This window comes from Bos indicus x Bos taurus, chromosome 14 (genome assembly GCF_003369695.1).
Source record: "Bos indicus x Bos taurus breed Angus x Brahman F1 hybrid chromosome 14, Bos_hybrid_MaternalHap_v2.0, whole genome shotgun sequence".
Classification (NCBI taxonomy): domain Eukaryota; kingdom Metazoa; phylum Chordata; class Mammalia; order Artiodactyla; family Bovidae; genus Bos; species Bos indicus x Bos taurus.
The window spans coordinates 49,086,182-49,106,822 of record NC_040089.1 but is presented as its reverse complement, the minus strand read 5'-3'; the positions used below and the strand labels follow the sequence as shown (position 1 = coordinate 49,106,822).

The following is a 20,641-nucleotide window of genomic DNA, read 5'->3' as shown; positions in this document are numbered from 1 at the left end:
AGCAAGCTAAGGACTAAGTAATAATACTTAGCTAAGGATAATAATACTTAGCTAAGGAGTAAGTAATAAGTCATATCTTGTCAAGATATGACCACATAGGCTTCCATGGTGGCTCAGTGGTAAAGAATTCGCCTGCCAAAGCAGGAGTTGCAGCTTCGATCCCTGGGTAAGGAAGATCCCTTGGAGAAGGAAATCGCAGTATTTCCTTCAGTCCAGTATTCTTGTCTGGGAAACTCATGGACGTGGTTCCCATTCCTTTCTCCAGGGGATCTTTCTGACCCAGAGATTGAACCTCCATCTCCCGCATTGGCAAGCAGATTGGTTACTACTGAGCCACCAGGGAATTTCATCAGTGGCTTTACTCTTAACCAAAGTTCGACTCTTTTAGCATGACACTCAAGTTTCTAACTCTGTGTCTTCAAGTATAATTCCTTAAAGTAAAGATCTCCTGGATTCAAAAGAATGCATGCTCAATCATGTCTGACTTTTTGACCCTATGGACTATAGCCCCCCAGGCTCCTCTCTCCATGGGATATCCCAGGCAAGAATACAGAGAGGGTTGCCATTTCCTTTTCCAGGGGATCTTCCTGACCCAGGCGTAGAACTCGTGTCTCTTATGTCTCTTGCATTGGCAGGTGGATTCTTTATCACTGAGCCACATAACTTGCATCTTCTGCTAGTATCCACACTATACCCAATCCATCCCACTTATCTTAGTCTTCCCAATCCTTCAAAGCCCAGTCCAGTCACATATTTTCATACACATCTGGAAATACACTTCCATGTGCCATTTCCCCATGGTTCTCCTCTTTAAAGAAACACTGGAAGTATAAAGCCATATAAACACATATACAAAACTTGGCTTGTAATAGATTAATCTCTATGATGTTTTTTTTTTTTTTTTTTTTTCCCCCAAAGGCTAACAAGGAACTTTAAGGGTTCTTAAAATCCTAGAGTTGCAGACACTGAACTCACTGATCACTCACACCAGAGCTCAGGTCAGCCCTCTATAATTCAGGCTTTCCTCCAAAAACTATTAATCTGTTCTTCCCAAGCCATAAATTTTAAAGTAGCTATTATTACAACTCAGTTCTCTGGGACTTTGTCTCTTAGGCTCTGAAAAGAATGTTAAACTTCTGACAATGACACTGTTCCTCAACTGTCAATTTCTTATTGAAAAATTTTCATTAAGATTGAAAATTTTTTGCAGGGAGTCCTGTTTTGGCTTTAACCTTGGCTTTTCCCAATGCATTTCCCATCTTGAAAATAAGTCCTTCTTTTACCTCTTACATAGCTCAACAAGTCAATTCAGAATTCAGCACACATGTCACATTGCTTTATTTATCAATATTAGATAATTCCTCCTGCCATATTGAAGCATTTTGAGGAAAGCTATCTATCCTTTATCTCCATTTTGAATGTCAAGGTTATCAGAATTAGTTCCAGATACAGATGTTAGAAAGTCTCATTCAATTGAAGAAATAAATGTAAAGGATTTTAAGGACGTAGTCAAGCGATATTGGATCACTAATTCATGCACCTGTTTCAAGGACTAAATATTAGTCTTAGAGTAGTTTGTTTTACATTTTTTTTTCCCCTTTAAAGTTGTCCTTCATTAAATTGTTTGGCCTTCTTTTAGGGGCACTTGTGCCAAAGGCTATGCATGTCAAGAGTTTAAAAAGCATAGCTCCTGCCAAATCTGAAATTATTGCCTTTCCGGTGGAGGAAAAAAGCTACAGACATGTATCAGGGAAAAGAAGGACTTTTGTCTCTTTCAATCTGAATTATGTGCTGCAACAAAACTTATCTGTAAATTTTCTACATGACTAACATTATGCTCTATCAGATTTTCTTTAAAATAAATATATATATATTGCTGCTTAGAAACCATTTTTTTGTTTTTTTGTTTTTTTCAGGAGACAACCAAAAGACTATGCCTGCATTTGATTGGTCTTTGTTTGGCAGTATGTCTTCAATTTTGTGTGGGTCCAGACAAAAATGACCAACTGTCTCTGTTGGGTATCTGCCTCCCAGAACACGTCCCCTGTGCCCAAAGTTTCAGTTACTCTCCCTTTTTGTTTGCCGATCTAAAATTGATCCCTATTTGCAGTAAAGTACCACATGCTATCTATCACTCCTGAAGTGAGACTTTGGGTTCCAATGTTGTAAAATTCCCACAACAGATCTGGGATGCAATGAAGACCTGACATATTCTGCGTTTCCCCAAAGGACAAAGGACTCTTTGGTTTACATGATAAAAATGAGAGAACAAGGACTTTTATAGGGGATCTTTTATACTGTCAAAGATATTCAGCCATAATCAATTCAACCACGACAAATTCAACTTCCACAGTGAATCTAAACCATATTTAGCAGCTAAAACACAAGTTATATTTAATTAAGAAGTTAAACTATATGTGACATCCACAAAATGGATAACACAAAGGCTTTGCCACGTAACTACACTTAGTTGAAGACAAATGCATTTTAAAATTTTAAAATATTTATCCCACGAAAAATTTAACATATTAAATTTACAGCTAAACAAAATTTTGTCTTTAGAAAAAACTATGATGACAAGCCATTGCCACCATCTTTAAACAATGAAAAGCTACCTTCATTCTCAAAAGGTGGCAAGATTTCTGGCCCTTACTAAGAATGTGTAAGGATTTCCACTTAAAATTTTCTATTTTCAGGGGTTTATAAAAGCTATAAAAATTCTCTCCAAGCTGAAACTTGGCAAACAAGAACTCAGCATGAGGACATTTTTTTTAAAGCCTAAATTTAAAAACAGTATGTTCACGTACTTTTTTAAGCACCAGAAGACAAAAAGGAGAGAATTTTTGAGGTTTTAGTTGCCTTTTTTTAAAAAAAATCTGCATTCCTCAGGAACTACTTTGCTTTTAAAAATGGAAATCTGCAGACTATAAATTCAAAGTTTGGCCCCTTTTCTTCATGAATTTGATATAATTTAAAATGGAGCTGATCATGAAGGGAAGAAACTCATTGTTCTCCGAAGACTGTTTCCAGAAATAACTATACAGTCCTCTCCTCCAATATGGATTTGAAAGATAAATGCATCACTTCTTTTTTTTCCCCCTGAGCTAAAGAAGCTATTTTCATGAGTGAAAAAGTTCAATGAATCACCATCATATTTTTGGTCAGAGAATACTATATTTTCTATCTCTGCCTCCACTAAAACATATATATATATATATATATGCACATATATATAAAACATATGCTTATATATAATAAATAATTTTATTTATTTGTCATTATCTACCACAGCCTTGGAGAAGGGAATGGCAACCACTTCAGTATTCTTGCCTGGGAAATCCCATGAACAGAGGAGCATGATGGGTTACAGTCCATGGGGTCACAAAGAGTCGGACACAACAGACAGATTAATATACACACACCAAAGGCTTAGATTTTAGTCACAATTTAGTTCCCTTGAATTTTGTGTGCATATGTTAAATTCCATAAATCAGTTCAGTTCAGTCACTCAGTCATGTCCAAATCTTTGCGACCTTATGGACTGCAACACACCAGGCTTCCCTATCCATCACCAACTCCCAGAGCTTGCTCAAACTCATGTTCATCGAGTCAGTGATGCCATCCAACCATCTCATCTTCTGTCATCCCCTTCTCTTCCTGCCTTCAGTCTTTTCCTGCATCATGGTCCTTTCTAATGAGTCAGTTCTTCACATCAAGTGGCCAAAATATTGGAGCTTCAGTTTAAGCATCAGTCATTCCAATTAATATTCAGGACTGATTTACTTTAGAATTGATTGGTTTGATCTCCTTGCAGTCCAAGGGATTCTCAAGAAACTTCTCCAACACATGGAAAAGTAAGGTTATTATGTGAGGGCATGCATGTGTACAAAGTCACTTCAGTCATGTCCGATTCTTTGTGACTCCATCAACCATGGCCCACTAGGCTCCTCTGTCCATGGGATTCTCTAGGCAAGAATACTGAAGTGAGTTGCCATGCCCTCCTCCAGGGGATCTTCCCAATCCAGGGATTGAACCCCCAGTTTCTTATGTCTCCTGCATTGGCAGTGAGTTCTTTACCTCTAGCGCCACCTGGGAACCCCAGGTTATTGTATACATACCTCTAAAAATATATCTTACATATATGTCCTAATAAGGCTGGTCTAGTATTGCATCAAACACATCTCAACATATTTTAGAATTTTAACTATTATTTCACCTCTCAAAATATCTAACTACTCTGACCCAAATGCTGTTATGAGGAGTGGGAAGGCCACACAAAATGTAATGAATAAGGCCTGGTTCATGTTTCTAAGCAGTCCATAATCTAATTTATGGAACCAGACGCAAGAAATGATAACACTTATATCCATACTCTCTTTGTATAACATACACACACACCATAATATTAGGTTTCAGTCACAATTTAGTTCCCTTGAATTTTGTGTGGATATGTTAAATTCCATAAATCAGTTCAGTTCACTCAGTCATGTCCAACTCTTTGCAACCTCATGGAGTACAGATTCCCTATAAAATTTTTTTCAAAAAAGGTGGCCTCCATTGGCTTATTATCTTTCTTCCATCCTTGAATTTTAGAACACTTATATAGTTAAGCAACCTTTTCATCACAGTCTGGTTTTAATTTTTTTTGGCTGTGCCATGTACTATGTGGGATATCGGGCTCGAGATCGAACTCTAGCCCCCTGCATTGAAGCACAGAGTTTTAACCACTGGACCCACAGGGAAGTTCCCACCATCTGATTTTAGAACACTTTTTACCAATGCAAATCTTTACCTCAACCCCATAGTGACCCTCTTTCTGAAGCAAATCAATCCTGCTCACCCAGAGGCCAACTCTCCCTTGCTCTTCCCAGAATTCATTCTACTTCCCTTTCGGAAGTGTCATTTCTGCCTTTGGGACTTCGTTATCAGAGTTTGGAACTCTAAAACCTAAAGTCCATTTTTTCCCGTGATTTTTCTAACTTCTTCTTTTCCCGGGGCTCTGTCACATGCCACTCCGCAGTCTGATATCCGCTTCCATAGCCTGACCCACAAAGGGCCAGCTCTCGTCTCCAGCCTGCTGCCCCAGGGGCAGGCTTGGTCTTGCTAAGTCATCCAGAGTGTCTGCAAAAATGCAAGGCTGAGCCTGACTCAGTATTTTCCCTGTAGAACTTTCTCAATTAATTCACAACTGCCACTTACCTCCTACTTACACTAGAAACTGGATGAAAATAAATAGTATCAAGAATTAAACTGAATAGACAGGTCAATATCTAAAGAACCTCAAAGCAAGAGAAGGAAGTGAACATGTTAAATCCAAAACAAAAATACTATTTTGATGTAAAAATCAAAAACAAAATCAAAGTGAAAATATCTTGACCACTTCAAGGATCTTCACTGAAAATACAGCAGTAGGTGTAATGAGTGTTTAAAATTTGTTATTATTAGATAAAGCATATGTTTAACAGGAACTTCCCTTTCCCTTCTTTCTTATCCCATGGTCAACTCTCAAGCTATTATGATTTTTAATAGTTTCACCTATAAATTATTTTTAAAATATCCTTAAATTATTATGATTATCATTATTTATACAATGATTTAAGTTTGCCATACTGATGTTAGTTCTCATTTATACACATTATAGTTTAATTTTGCAGTGAACTATTACACGCCATAATTCTAAACACATTTCACTTGAGCCTTTCAAATAAACAGCAGGGACACAAAAAAACAGCTGAACGGGAAAAATTACTTCCCAGGCAAGGATAGGAAATGACTGTGGTTCCATTAATATTCTCATGTTCAAATGCATGACGTCTACCATCACAAGATCTTTACACTGTAATGTGTCAATTCCAATATAAGAAAAACAGGATATATTTTGGTGTTGTTTTTTTTTCTAATATGGTTCTTGTATGACAAAGAATAGTAGAGTAAAAGGCCAAAAGGAATCTCCAGAGATGACATACAAGTACATATTTGATATAATTAAGCTGGTATAGAAGGGAAATTTGTTGCCGACTTAAGAAAAATGGAGTAATTTTCCAGGGCCATTGAGTAAGTTGAAGGGAATCAAGCTGGAATACAAAGACATAGCCTCATTTTCCAAACTCTTTACTTCTTTATGTAGCATAAATGACACGAAGATCTTGGTGGTGTCACCCCTGTGACACCATGTTGTAGAAGTCAAGGAGATCTGACATTCTCAAAGACTAAACTCCTCTTTGACAACTATGATCCAAACAGATCCAGAAACTTAATGAAGTGACATTAATAAGTTTAGTTGAAAAGTTAGAATTAGTTCACCATTTTATGCAGAAAGAGTTTAATAATCTGCAGAATACTCAAACCTATGCATTTTGCCATGAAGTATAAATTAAATTAAATGCCAGATACCGTTTTCCTATGACTTTAAATGTAACTAGTTTGGTATGTAGCATTAGTATAAACATACTGATCAATCTCTCTCTCTCTTTTTTTTTCATGTAACCGAACTAAAGTGTTAGTGGCTCAGTCATGTGCAGTTCTTTGTGACACCATGTACTGTAGCTCGCCAGGCTCCTATGTCCATGAAATTCTCCAGGCAAGAATACTGAAGTGGGTAGCCATTTCCTTCTCCAAGGCATCTTCTCGACCCAGGGATTGAACCTAGCTCTTTTGCATTGCAAGCAGATTCCTCAGCATCTGACCACCAGGGAAGCCCTCAAGATATTAATAATGACTCTTTTAATAAGCCTTAAGTGTTTCACCTGAATATTCATTGGAGGGACTGATGCTGAAGCTGAAGCTCCAATACTCTGGCCACCTGATGCGAACTAACTCACTGGAAAAGACCCTGATGCTGGGAAAGACTGAAGGCAAGAGGAGAAGGGGACATCAGAAGATGAAATGGCAGGATGGCATCACTGACTCGATGGACATGAGTTTGCACACACTCTGGGAGTTGGTGATGGACAGGGAGGCGTGGAGTGCTGCAGTCCATGGGGTCACAAAGAGTCAGACGGACTGAGCCACTGAACTGAAATGACTGAAGTGTTTCACATTCATAGTATATGGAGAAGGAAATGGCAAACTGCTCCATTCAAATGGGAAAATGAATCTAAAATATTTAATACTGGAACTTAAATATATATATTTTTACTTGTCTCTAAATTTTATATTTCTTGTTGACCTCTAGTCAGTATTCCTAAGAAATTTAAGAAACAGATATTTGATATTTTTATGTAAAGTAAGTTAGAATCTTTGAAAAGACTTAAAAAAGATGAGCTGCCACAAAATTAACATTGGTTTGGCTACAGATGATCTGTATAGAAAAATAAGAAAAGTTATAATATCCAGAGGATAAAAGGGAGCAAAATACACCACTCCAAAACATAGTTCCCTGGTACAGATTACTTTGCACTGGTTATTAAAGAAAAAAAAACAAAAAAACAGTAAACACATCAGAAGCTCCGAAAATTGAGAAGATACCCTTTTATAAAAGATATTTACATTTATAAGAGACATCCCCTGGTGGCTCAGATGGTAAAGAATTTGCCTGCAATGCAGGAGACCTGTGTTCAGTCCCTCAGTGGGGAATCCCCTGGAGAAAGGAATGACAACCCACTCCAGTATTCTTGCCTGGAGAATCCCATGGACAGAGAAGCCTGGTAGGTTCCAGTCCATGGGGTTGCAAAGAGCCAGACACAACTGAGTGACTAATACTTCTCTCCATTTATAGAAGTGTCTCCTGAAGGAAGAAAAGAATGACTCTAAACCTCTGAAAACTCTTTTATCAAAGGAAAAACCAAGGACTTGAATCTGCATGACAACTTTAGCCTGGTTTGCTGTCCTTTTTCTGGTTTCTCTCAAAATTGGCTCCACACCTCCCCCAATACCACCACCACCAACTCTCTCCCCAAACATCTTCTTCTGTCTTTAGCTGGAGGTGGTATTTAAAGTGGTGGTTTGGGCCAATTTCCAGAGTTATCCAGTTGTTCTGGGTATCTCCCATGCATACAAGAGGTCTACATGTTATTAAACTTCTGTTTGTTTTTCTCCTATTAGTTAGTCTGTCTTTCTTACAGGGAGATTTCAGCCAAACACCTAGAAGGGTAGAGGAAAAAATGTTTTTCTTCTCCTACAACTTCTACTCTGAAATTATTTCACAACTGCCTTTCTGTTTTTATCCGATTGTTAAAAATTAGATATCCAAAACTAGAAAAAATATGTAAAAGGGTTGGTTTAGGAAAAAAAGAGGAGGTAAGACTACGGTCAGTAGTGTTGACTCAAGAGAAAACCTCGATGTCATGTTCTGCTTGTTTCAGTTGCAATAACGTGCTTAAGGTATTCATGTTTTAAATAGCTGCTTACTTTAACTCACCCACCTCTTTTTGTTTTTTGATTGTCTGTTCAATAACCAATTGATCTAAGATCTTCCACTTTACAGTAATCCAGTGGCTCTCAAACTGGGGTGATTTTGCCATAAAAGGACATTTGGCAAAGACTAGAGCCATTTTCAGTGTCACACTGGGCAGGGAGGATGCTACCGGCCTCTAGTGGGTAGAGGTCAGGGGTGCTGCTATGCTACAATGCATAGGATAGCACCTCTCAACAAAGAGTCATCTGGCCTAGAATGTCAGTAATGCTGCTGTTGAGAACTTTAGTCCAACAACAAAGAATATGATCAATGATATACATCATGTAGAACAGGATTTTAAAATTTGTGTGTGTGTGCTCAATGGTATCCGACACTTGGCAACCCCTTGGACTGTAGCCTGCCAGGATCCTCTGTCCATGGAATTTTCCAGGCAAGAATACTGGAGCAGGTTGCCATTTCCTTCTTCAGGGGATCTCCCTAACCCAGGGATTAAACCTGTGTCTGAGTCTTCTGCAAGAGGATCCTTTTACTACTGAGCCACCAGAGAAGCCCATTTAGAAGTTTAACCATTGCGTAACATCTTGTTAATATCTTTAAATAACAATAGCCAATGTAGGGATGACAACATTAATAGCAATTTGATTTTCATCTTCACACACATTTTATCATTGGATCCTCACAACGAACTTAGAAAAGCAAGGTATATATAATTAGTCCCATTTCCCAGGACAGAGCACTGAGGCCCATCAAGTAGAAACAGCATGAACAAGATCATTTGAGGCCCAGACTAAAACACTGATACTCTTTTAAAAATTGTTACTGAAGTATAGTTGCGTTACAATGTCAATTTCTACTCTACAGCAAAGTAAATCATTGGAAAAGATCCTGATGTTGGGGAAGAGTGAAGGCAAAAGGAGAAGGGGGTGGCAGTGGTTGAGATGGTTAGATACCATCACTGACTCAATGGCCATGAATGTGAGCAAACTCCATGAGAGCAGAGTAGAGTAAACTCTACTCTATGAGACAGTAGGGGACAGAGGAGCCTGGTGTGCTGCAGTCCATGGGGTTGCAAAGAGTCGCACAAGCTTTAGCAACAGAACAACAACAACAGTTAAAAAAGCAAAAGGTGAGGAAGAACGTTCTATTTCATTTTATCACTACAGGAGAAAGGTAGTGGTAAAAAATAATCAGTTTCCATAGTCTTTGATATGTACATTCCTAAAGCAAGAAGATAATCTGAGACTCTTGCACTTTTAAACCAATATACTATAGTTCATCTAAATCTATAACAATCACCTTGTTTGTCAAAAACAGGAAAGATTTCTGCTTTGATATTTATAACAAACTGTTTTAAATACGAAGTCTGTTTCTTCCTATAAGCTTCAAAGTGCCAGTCTGTACTCAATGAATTCTTATTATCATTTAGATGGATATTCTAATTACTTTCTTATTCAAATAATGCAAAAGCTTCACTTTTTGAAAGTCTGTGCATAAACACATACCTTCCCTGGAAGATACTTGCTTTTTCTGCTCATAGGAGGAAAGAAGATCAAGGGCCTCAACTTGAGGACCTTTTTCTCCCATGATTCTGATAGAGTCACTATTAACATGAGGCAGAGTAACAAGCTGAAGGACTCCACATGGGTTCTGAAGACCTACTTACCAAGGACAGCATTAAAACAATAACAAGAGTATAGGGAGAAGCTTCCAGGATTCTATACATACGGGAAAAAAGTCAGATAAATGGTTTGAATATATTAAATATTATATCTTTCTGTATGAGAGAAAACAACTTTAAACACGCCTGGTGTTCTAACTATACTAAAGTTTAATCCTCCAAACTCTGATTTTCAGACCACTTTGGAGAGAAGAACTCAAAGCCCTGACAATCCTTCATCAGTTTCAAACTGGGGTTAACTGACTCCAGACTCTGCTCTTCACCATGACCTCTGTGGCTTCCTAGGTTGTGGAATGACTTAGCACTTACTTCTGCAGTTGTTTTGGACCCATATTTGTGTTGATTATGATTATTATTTGACTAGTATGACTCCAAGAGAGCATAATAAGAATGAATCTAGTAGAAGATAAAGGAAACAAAAGATTTTTCATAGAAGACAAATTTTGATTATCCAGGCTAAAGCAAAAAGCTATTCTCTCTCTTGAAAATGTTACAAAATTCTTATCATGAGATAAGGTGTTCAAAGATCAGGACAGACAAGAATGTGAGAGAAAGGGATTAGAGAGATGGTCAGGAAGATAATCAACAAAATATACTATTCTTCTAGATTTTCATGATAGTTATCATGAAACTGGACTTGTCAACTTTTAAAATCCTGTAATGTACTGTGATTTATTTTCTCATTCTAAATATATACTCATTTTTAGCCCAATTGCATATCCATTATTATGAAATATTCTTCTTAAAGGAAGGCCTCTAATTTTTGTAAGCTTTAATTAAGGCACAACAAAATCTAGATTCACACTGTAGATGCTAATCAAAATAGAGAAAATTATTAGGCACAGGAATGTACTTGTCATTAAGCTAAAGAAACAGTATGACCATCTGAAAAAAATTAAAAATTAGTAGATTGGAAGAGTGAAGATGACTATCCATCACTGTAGCACTATTTGTCAACTTCAAAGTAAATAATCAGATAGAAACATAAACTTATTCTCTCATAACATCAATAGACACAAATATTGTTCATACACAGATATAATGTGTAAAGGTATGTTATAAATACTTTTGACCTTCTGTGATTATCAAGGTCATGTATATTATGTGCCACTATGTAGCATTTTCCTAAAAGGCAGGAACCATCTCGTGCCCATTTTAATGATGAAAAATCCATTAATATTTCATCTTAATCTTAATGTATTATTTTTACAATAATATATTTCAACGTTCTCTGTTTTTTATTCTTGTTATTAACTTAAAAGTAGTATTCTCATGGACAGTGAACTTGACAGGAGAAACCCCGAAACCAAATGTGTCATGGAAACAAAGTCAAATTTCAGTCATTAAGGCACACTCTATACAAACTATGTAGAAACACATTCTTCAGATAAATATAATTTCTTGACAATATTCCTAGGGAGGATCTACTCTCATAAATGCTCATTAGAGTAATCCTTTGAACTTAAATTTTTAATTAACTTTGAAGCCCACAATGTAAATTTGAAATATGTTGTCTTTAGAAATCTGTTCCAGTTAGGGGTTTGGAATAAACTATAATCTAATAAAAAAGGTTCTCTTTCAACATAATTTATTTAGTGAGTCTAAGTCCATTTCAATAGATGATCATTGGTTTAAATAAAAACCTCAAGAGCTGCAATTTAAAAAGTATGTGCATTTTGCTCTTTCCAATGTATTTAAATATACAATAGATGTGAAGCCAACAAAAAATACTAAATTATTTAGTCATGAAATCCAGTACACATAAAAATATTTTATATATTACAACTTTAAATTAAAAAAGCTTTGGCTAACATTGTAAAGACAATTATGATAATATAAAAAAAAAAAAAACAAAAAACAAAGTATGTTACTTGAATTATATATTTATTAAACACAAGTGAAGGAGTAAGGTTTTGACATTTCAAAAGAAAAAGATCAATTATAATGGATATAAGGTTCTTCCAAAACTCAAAAATACTAATTATTAAACACAGAAACCTAGAACACGCTTTTCAAGAAATACCTCTTACAAAATTCCTAACTGTATTTTGGCAGCAGTTCATGCCATTTCTAGTTTCCACTTGATTCCATCTAAACTATTCAATTCAGCAAAGCGGAGGGGGAGACTGACATCGAGATTCCAGACACTGCTTCATATACGTACCTCTTCAATGTCAATGTAACCATGATTGTTCTGCTAATTTATCAAAACAGAAAAGGTGGAAATACTTTAAAAAAGCAGCATTAATACATGCCCTGATTGTGATTGGCAGTGTTAATTATAAAGGGGTTTGATCCTGTCAGCAGTTTCAAGATGATTATTCTTAGGTTTAAATTCCAGGAATGCTCTGTATATATGCACAGAAATATACTTTGTGCACCAGGAGACCAAAAGAAATAGACTAAGGAGCAGGAAGAGTTAACACAGAAAGAACACCGGACTGGGCATTATCCTGGTTCATCTCAGATCATGCATCTCCCAACTCTACTTCCCATAACTAACTATAGATTCCTGATGCTTGGTCAAGCCACTTAACACTTTGTATAAATGAACTTGGAGAAGGAAATGGAAACCCACTACAGTATTCTTGCCTGGACTCTTCTCCACAGTATTCTTCTACAGTATTCTTCTCCACGGACTGAGTTTGGTAGGCTACAGTCCATGGGGTTGCAAAGAGTTGGACACGACTAGATGGTGAGTGTGCATGCCTGCTAAGTCGCTTCAGTCGTTTCCAACTCTGTGCGACCCTGTGGACTACAGCCTGTCAAGCTCCTGTGTCCATGGGATTCTCCAGGTAAGAATACTAGAGTGGGTTGCCATGCCGGCTTCCAGGGGATCTTCCCAACCCAGAGACTGAACTCACATTTCATGTCCTCTGCATTGGCAGGAAGATTCTTTACCACTAGTAACAACTGCACTCATCTCACATGCTAGTAAAGTAATGCTCAAAATTCTCAAACCAGGCTTCAGCTATACGTGAACTATACCAGATGTTCAAGCTGGTTTTAGAAAAGGCAAAGGAACCAGAGATCAAATTGCCAACATCTGCTGGATCATGGAAAAAGCAAGAGAGTTCCAGAGAAACATCTATTTCTGCTTTATTGACTATGCCAAAGCCTTTGACTGTGTGGATCACAATAAACCGTGGAAAATTCTGAAAGAGTTGGGAATACCAGACCACCTGACCTGCCTCTTGAGAAACCTATACGCAGGTCAGGAAGCAAGAGTTAGAACTGGACATGGAACAACAGACTGGTTCCAAATAGGAAAAGGAGTACATCAAGGCTGTATATTGTCACCCTGCTTATTTAACTTCTATGCAGAGTACATCATGAGAAACACTGGGCTGGAAGAAGCACAAGCTGGAATCAAGACTGTTGGGAGAAATATCTATCAATAACCTCAGATATGCAGATGACACCACCCTCATGGCAGAAAGTGAAGAGGAACTAAAAAGCCTCTTGATGAAAGTGAAAGAGGAAATTGAAAAAGTTGGCTAAAATCTCAACATTCAGAAAACTAAGATCATGGCATCCGGTCCCACCACTTCATGGGAAATAGATGGGGAAACAGTGGAAACAGTGTCAGACTTTATTTTTCTGGGCTCCAAAATCACTGCAGATGGTGACTGCAACCATGAAATTAAAAGATGCTTACTCCTTGGAAGGAAAGTTATGACCAACCTAGATAGCATATTCAAAAGCAGAGACATTACTTTGCCAACAAAGGTCCACCTAGTCAAGGCTATGGTTTTTCCTATGGTCATGTATGGATGTGAGAGTTGGACTGTGAAGAAGGCTGAGCTTGAAGAATTGATGCTTTTGAACTGTGGTGTTGGAGAAGACTCTTGAGAGTCCCTTGGACTGCAAGGAGATCCAACCAGTCCATTCTGAAGGAGATGAGCCCTGGGATTTCTTTGGAAGTAATGATGCTGAAGCTGAAACTCCAGTAATTTGACCACCTCATGAGAAGAGTTGACTCATTGACTGAACCGAACTGAACTGAACACCTGGGAAGCCCAAAATAGATGGTAAGGACAGTCCATCAGTAGTTAAATTTATTGTTCATGAAGGCCTTAAAAAAACTAAAGACCTAATTTTAACAAGTACATTTTTAAGCTGACATTAAAATTTTTTCTCAGCCCTATTATGAAAAATTATCCAAAACTTGGGAATAAGGGCAAATAAGGAGTAAGTAGCATATTCTTTCAATTACATACTGGGGGATTATTTAAAGGCTCAATAAGAATTACTGAATTATCTAGGGGAATGTATCTGTTTGACTTTGCTATTTACTGTTAAAGACTCAGATTCTGTGAAGTTACACGTTCATTTTCTTTCCAAAAGAAATGATAACCCCAAAGGCTCTGTTCCCATTGTCCTACTGGACACTAGGTCTGGTCCCTAAGTCAGACTGTTATTCCTGAGGGACTTATATAACTCATGTTCCTCTAATTTTCCTTCAAACCAGCTTTGTCATCTTCCTGGTTCTCTTATTAATCAGTTTTTAAAAAAATCTTTACAATGTGCTTATATTTGTGCAAGTACACTGTTTTAAACTTTCCTAAAATTATTCTTGGACAATTTTGGAGATTCCACTGAGATACCTGAGTGGACTGACCTTCCAGAAGTAGTTAAGCAAAGGCACTCTGTTCTGGTTCCAGAAGTGAATCCCAAACAACAATAAAACTTTTTGTGTAAATTTATACAGTAAATAATTTCCTATATCCAGAGTGAATTAATAAAGTATATGATACTGTTGAAGTTAAATGAGATGTGTTATGATTGCATTTGAGAGATGTATAATGGCATTCATTCCAATGCTTTCAGATTTTAAGAAAATAAAGAAATTGAACTTCTAAAATTTAAATAAGCTAGTCTTTAAAAAAAAAAAATCTGCAATCCTCATGGAATCTGCTAGCTCTGAGCAACTTAACATAAGAATACAAATCCAGGTTTATATAACTGAGGTATATATAATTGAGGGCTTCCCTGATGGCTCAGTCAGTAAAGAATCTGCTTGCAATGTGGGAGACCTGGGTTCAATCTGGGTTGGGAAGATCCCCTGGAGGAGGGCATGGCAACCCATTCCAGTCTTCTTGCCTGGAGAATCCCCATGGACAGAGGAGCCTGGTGGGCTACAGTCCATGGGGTCGCAAAGAGTCTGACACGATTGAGCTACTAAGCACATACTTGATGCACATTTTTAGATTACCATGATTACTGCGACCATTTTGGTTTGAATACTACATATCTTTCCTTAATTTTATTGATGGTAAGTATAACTCAGGCTTACATTTCATTTTTATAAAATTTAGTTTTGTGTCCTCATAAAGTGAAAGTTGCTCAGTCATGTCCGATCCTTTGTGACCCCCAAGAACTATACATCATTGAAATTCTCCAGGCAAGAATACTGGAGTGGATAGCCTTTCCCTTCTCCAGGGAATCTTCCCAACCCAGGGATCGAACCCAGGTCTCCTGCATTGAAAGAGGATTCTTTACAACAGTTTTACCAGCTGAGTCACCAGGGAAGGTCATCATAAAGAAATCAGTTAACCTGAAATTCCTAAACTATTTTTTGTTTTGAAAAACTAAAAATATTGCTTTTACTTTTAATGATTCTAGTTTCATTGCTGTCTTAAATTTAAATGCTAACATTTTTCCAACATTATGTCTAGGACTGAGAAAAATGTAAATAATAATATTATGTATCAATAATAATTGCATTCTGTAGTTTGTCAGGCTAAACATAATTGAGTTAATCAATCTTTAGATAACTAGTACATATCTAAGTAAGTAGAGATATTTCTAAACTTATCATCAATTTGTCAAAATTTCAGCATCACTATATCTGTGAGCCATGTTAATATAAGTTTGTATTTTTCCACTTAACAAAAGTATAAAATCAATGAATGTGAATGCAGAAAATCATGTGATAGCATTTGTGAGCTTTGCAAATCTGATAAAATGGTTGTGAGTAATAGCCATATCTCAGATCTACCTCTTAGCACTCTCTGTGAAACAGAAATTACTTAATTTGGTTAAACATTATAGTTAACATGGTGATTAAGATTTCATATAAATAATAGTGGCAGAAAAGTCTAACTGAGCAAGCAAGTTATAGAATATGTTCTTTGTCTACCAAGGAGAACTAAAAAAAAAAAAAAAAGTAGTTTCCAAAGTGAAGTGTCTGGTCATTCCAAAATATGACCAAGTATAATAAAAGATAAAACTTGAGTGTCACAATAAGTTGTGTAAGAGTTGAGGGAAGGAAACGTTATTTGCATCAGTTTAATAATATCAGAAAATAACAAGCCTGAAAAAGTAATAAAATGTGTTAATTTTGGCAACTTGATAGATTTACTCATAAAACAATGCAAAATAAAAAGAGCTTGTGAGTCCTTTCTCACCATAAATTCATGAAAAATCAGATCTATTTTTAATCTCTGCTAAAATGATAAACTGGTCTTAGAGCATTTAGTCTGTTCTGAGTAAAGGTTAGTAAAAGGTTATTTTTTAACTTTCTGTTCACCAGAATAAGTTTCTATGCTTTGAGCTTTTTGTGGTATGCCCTTGATTCTAAAAGATCTCTCTGGTTCCTTATGATTATGTTGCTTCTATGTTAATTTAGGGCTTCCCTTGTGGCTCAGCTGGTAAAGAATTCACCTGCAATGTGGGAGACCTGGGTTTAATCCCTGGGTTGGAAAGATCCCCTGGAGAAGAGAAAGGCTACCCACTCTAGTATTCTGGCCTGGAAAATTCCATGGACTGTATAGTCCATGGGGTTGCAAAGAGTTGGACACAATTGAGCAACTTTCAGTTCACATGTTAATTTAGAAATCTGTACTGTCACTCTGCTTAATAGATAGCCATGCTATTGTCTCTTAGGCAGCTTGGTCCTATCTTAGTCATCCAAAGCTTCTCCCTGATACCCTTTCCATTTTACTTTTTAGAAATCAGATCTTAAATTCAGAGAGAAAAGAGACTATACTCAGAACATTACAACATAGCCCCAAATATGTAAGCTTTACAGGCCAAAAATATATAAGAAATGTAAAAGACAGGGCAAGGCAGGAAGCCTAGAAGTTTAAGGTGCTTTGCTAAATAGAAAGAAGCATCCAAGAACACTAGCCTTGGACTTATTACTCCAATGCTTGGTGCCCAGGTGACTGTCCTAACCCTCAGAGAGATAACATGCGAAGATTGTGGACATGTGATGGCTATGTCTTTTATCATACACAATATCCAGAAGCCAGGTTCCTGGCATCTGTCCGTGAAAACCACGTGGAAAGTTGTCCCAAACTCTGCAAACTCTAGTTTGAAAGATCACTGATCTACTTCTAAAATTACAATCTGAATATCAGGATGTTTTTCAAGAGACTAGGACTTTACTACTGATAAGCCAATCTAAACAAAATCACTGCCTGAAAGAGTATGATAATAATGCTGTCTGCTTAGACATGGGTTAAGTCTCCAGTTAAGGTTCAGCTGGTAAACAAGGAGGCTTCATTCATAAGTCACCAATGAACCACCAAAAATGATATTCAAATCAGTTATCAATTGTAATGAATTGTTGGCAGTGGATGGTTAAGAAGGTTATTGTCAAATTCAAAATACAAAAAGAGTTTTAACCAAAAACACACTGGGTCCAGAAAGTTCCTTTTACTCTAACTTCCTAAAAAGCTATACAAATTGAATTTATTTTTGAATCACAACTATGATTAGGTTATTAAAATAGTCAGAGAAGTGGGTGAAATTTATTTTATCTGCCTATATAGATGTTAAGTATACACATTAATCAAGGATTTGGCATTAAGTAGGCCATTTTATTTTGTATTCTTTAGCAATGACTGGCACGTGTTGACAGACTCCTGAATTGTTTCATACCACAAAGTTCACATAATCCTAACATTTGTTTTGGTTACATTTTCTTCGTATTTCTAAGAATAAGATTCAAAGAAGCACATGCCATTTGTATTAGTATCAACTCTCTCAAATATAAATCTGTAGTAAATACACAATGGATAGAAAGTTCTCAAATGATACAGAGACGGCATTAAAACGTTGGTGACATTTTTCAAACTGGTGTACAAATGCAGTTACATTAACTAGCACTGAATAACTATCTAATGTCATCAACAAAAATTTACTGGCTCAGACCAGAGATCAAAGTTAACTGGCTTTAAAAAACTTTAGGATAGTGGTTATAATCCCATCCTAAAATTCACAATTTCTCTAACTTTTATATAGATCTTAGTATGACTTCTAATGAAGGAGCCTAAGTTCAAACAACTCTGTCCTTTAAAGGTATGTTGTTGTTGTTGTTTTTGGCTAATATAGAAGCTCATTGATTAAAGATTTTAAAAAACGTATCAAACTTTTCTGAAAGCATCTGATGCATTTTATCTGAGCATTAAATCTTAACACTGTACCATAAACTAAGTATTAAGGACAAGCTTCTGGTTAGGTATTTTGGTATACTCTGAATTCAATGAAATCAGACTTACTCTTCTTCCTACATACACACGGCGCTGTATACAGTTGAAAACATTCCCATAAAACACAGAAAGCCTATTTGAGAAAATGCTATTAACTTCGTGTCCTACAAATTAAATTTTACTTCTAAACCCAGATACAATGAGGATTTGCCTGCATTTTTAAGAAACCAGGAAAGCAGACTCTATATTTCAAAAGATTCACACAGTGATCCCCATCCTTGTGCAAAGATTATGCTCATAAGCACAGACACTTTTAACCCACAGGGAAGATACTTCTTCATAAAAATGGTGGAGATGTGATGGAAAATAGCAACAGAAACACATTTTATGGGTTTCTGGGTATAATAGTAATAACCATTCAGCCTGACTCTGAGATAAGATTCCTGAAAATCATAGCCTTAACACCTTAGTAACATGAAGTAGAATCAAAGCTTCCGAAGCAAGAAATATGATGTAACAGTAATATAATTATTCCTTTTATTTGTCCTTACAGTTATTTTCAACATGCTGATGCAAAACACAAGTGCTATGGATTTTGACCTATCATGTCAAGTTTTGACCAATTATGCATTGCTCAAAATTAAAATGATACAACAGAATAAACAGAGCAATAATTTTAAAAATCCAATAATATTGATTATTTTCATAAATATATGAGAAATTTTGAGAGCTGATCATAATACATTGCAATTTACTTCATTCACATTCATAAATTAATACCAACTGTAATTGGCATTAATGATTTATTTAACAAATTTAACAAAGATTTAACATTTATTTAACAAATATGAGACACTACTATTTGTCATGTTTTACAATTTGTTCTATAGATGATTTCAGTTTATTATAATACAATAGTCCATTTTTCTTTAGTTTCTTATGTATGGTTCAAATTTTAAAATAAAATTTTTTCATCTTTATGTATGAAGAATGAAATTCAGAAATGCTAAGTGTGAAGTTGACTTTGAAGCCATGTCTTTATACCACACTGGGTTAGAGAGTATTGGGAGGCAATAACATTTGTTTCTTCATTCACAAAATTGAAACTATGCAGGCTCAGTTGGTAAAGAATCTGCCTGCAGAGCAGGAGACCTGGGTTGGGAAGATGCCCTGGAGAAGGCAATGGAACCCACCCCAGTATTCCTGCCTGGAGAATTCCATGGACAGAAGAGCCTGACCCACTACAGTCCATGGCGTCCCAAAGTATCAGACAAGACTGAGTGACTAACACTTTCACTTTCACGCAATACTCAGGCATTGAACTAAGCCCTGGGACCATAACACACCCAACAAGGTCCCTGTCCTCATGGAGTTTATAATCTCCTCTGAGTAACAGGGTCTTGTTAAGGTATTATTGGAGATATTTCATGCTAATAGGTATGTAAGAAGGTAAAAAATAAAGATACAATAAAGGGAGATAATTGACAAAGCAAGGTCTCAGAGAAGGTACCAAGAGTAAGAGTCAATGATATAATGAGAAGGAAGAACCTTCAGTTTTTTAATTGCATTTAGCTAGACAACATAAACGGAGAAGGCAATGGCACCCCACTCCAGTACTCTTGCCTGGAGAATCCCATGGATGGAGCAGTCTGGTGGGCTGCAGTCCATGGAGTTGCTAAGAGTTGGACACAACTGAGCGACTTCACTTTCCCTTTTCACTTTCAGGCATTGGAGAAGGAAACGGCAACCCACTCCAGTGTTCTTGCCTGGAGAATCCCAGGGACGGGGGAGCCTGCTGGGCTGCGGTCTATGGGGTCGCACAGAGTCGGACACGACTGAAGCGACTTAGCAGCAGCAACACAACATAAATCTCACAGGTATTACACAGACCATAAGTTCTTTGTTTCTAAAATACAATTAAAAGATATGAAATGTGTGTTAGTCTGAGACTAATTGAGATTAGGTCTTATAAACCTATCATATTGTTTTAAGAACAAAGTATTTGATGAATTTAATAGCATGGACACATACTAGAACAGTGGTAATAAAGAATGATTTTCTAGAGCTGAAATCTTTACTACGGTAGCCACTAGCCATATGTGGCTGCTTAAATTTAAAATAATTAAAACTAAACATAGGAAACTTTTTTGGTGGTCCAGTGGTTAAGAC

The 20,641-nt window shown here is 36.6% G+C and overlaps 1 protein-coding gene across 5 annotated transcripts in view; it reads right to left on the bottom strand.

Annotated features, from left to right (window-relative positions):
- TRPS1 (transcriptional repressor GATA binding 1) overlaps positions 1 to 20,641 on the bottom strand; it is a 279,750-nt gene that overhangs the window by 106,546 nt on the left and 152,563 nt on the right. The gene's annotated exons all lie outside the window — the stretch shown is intronic.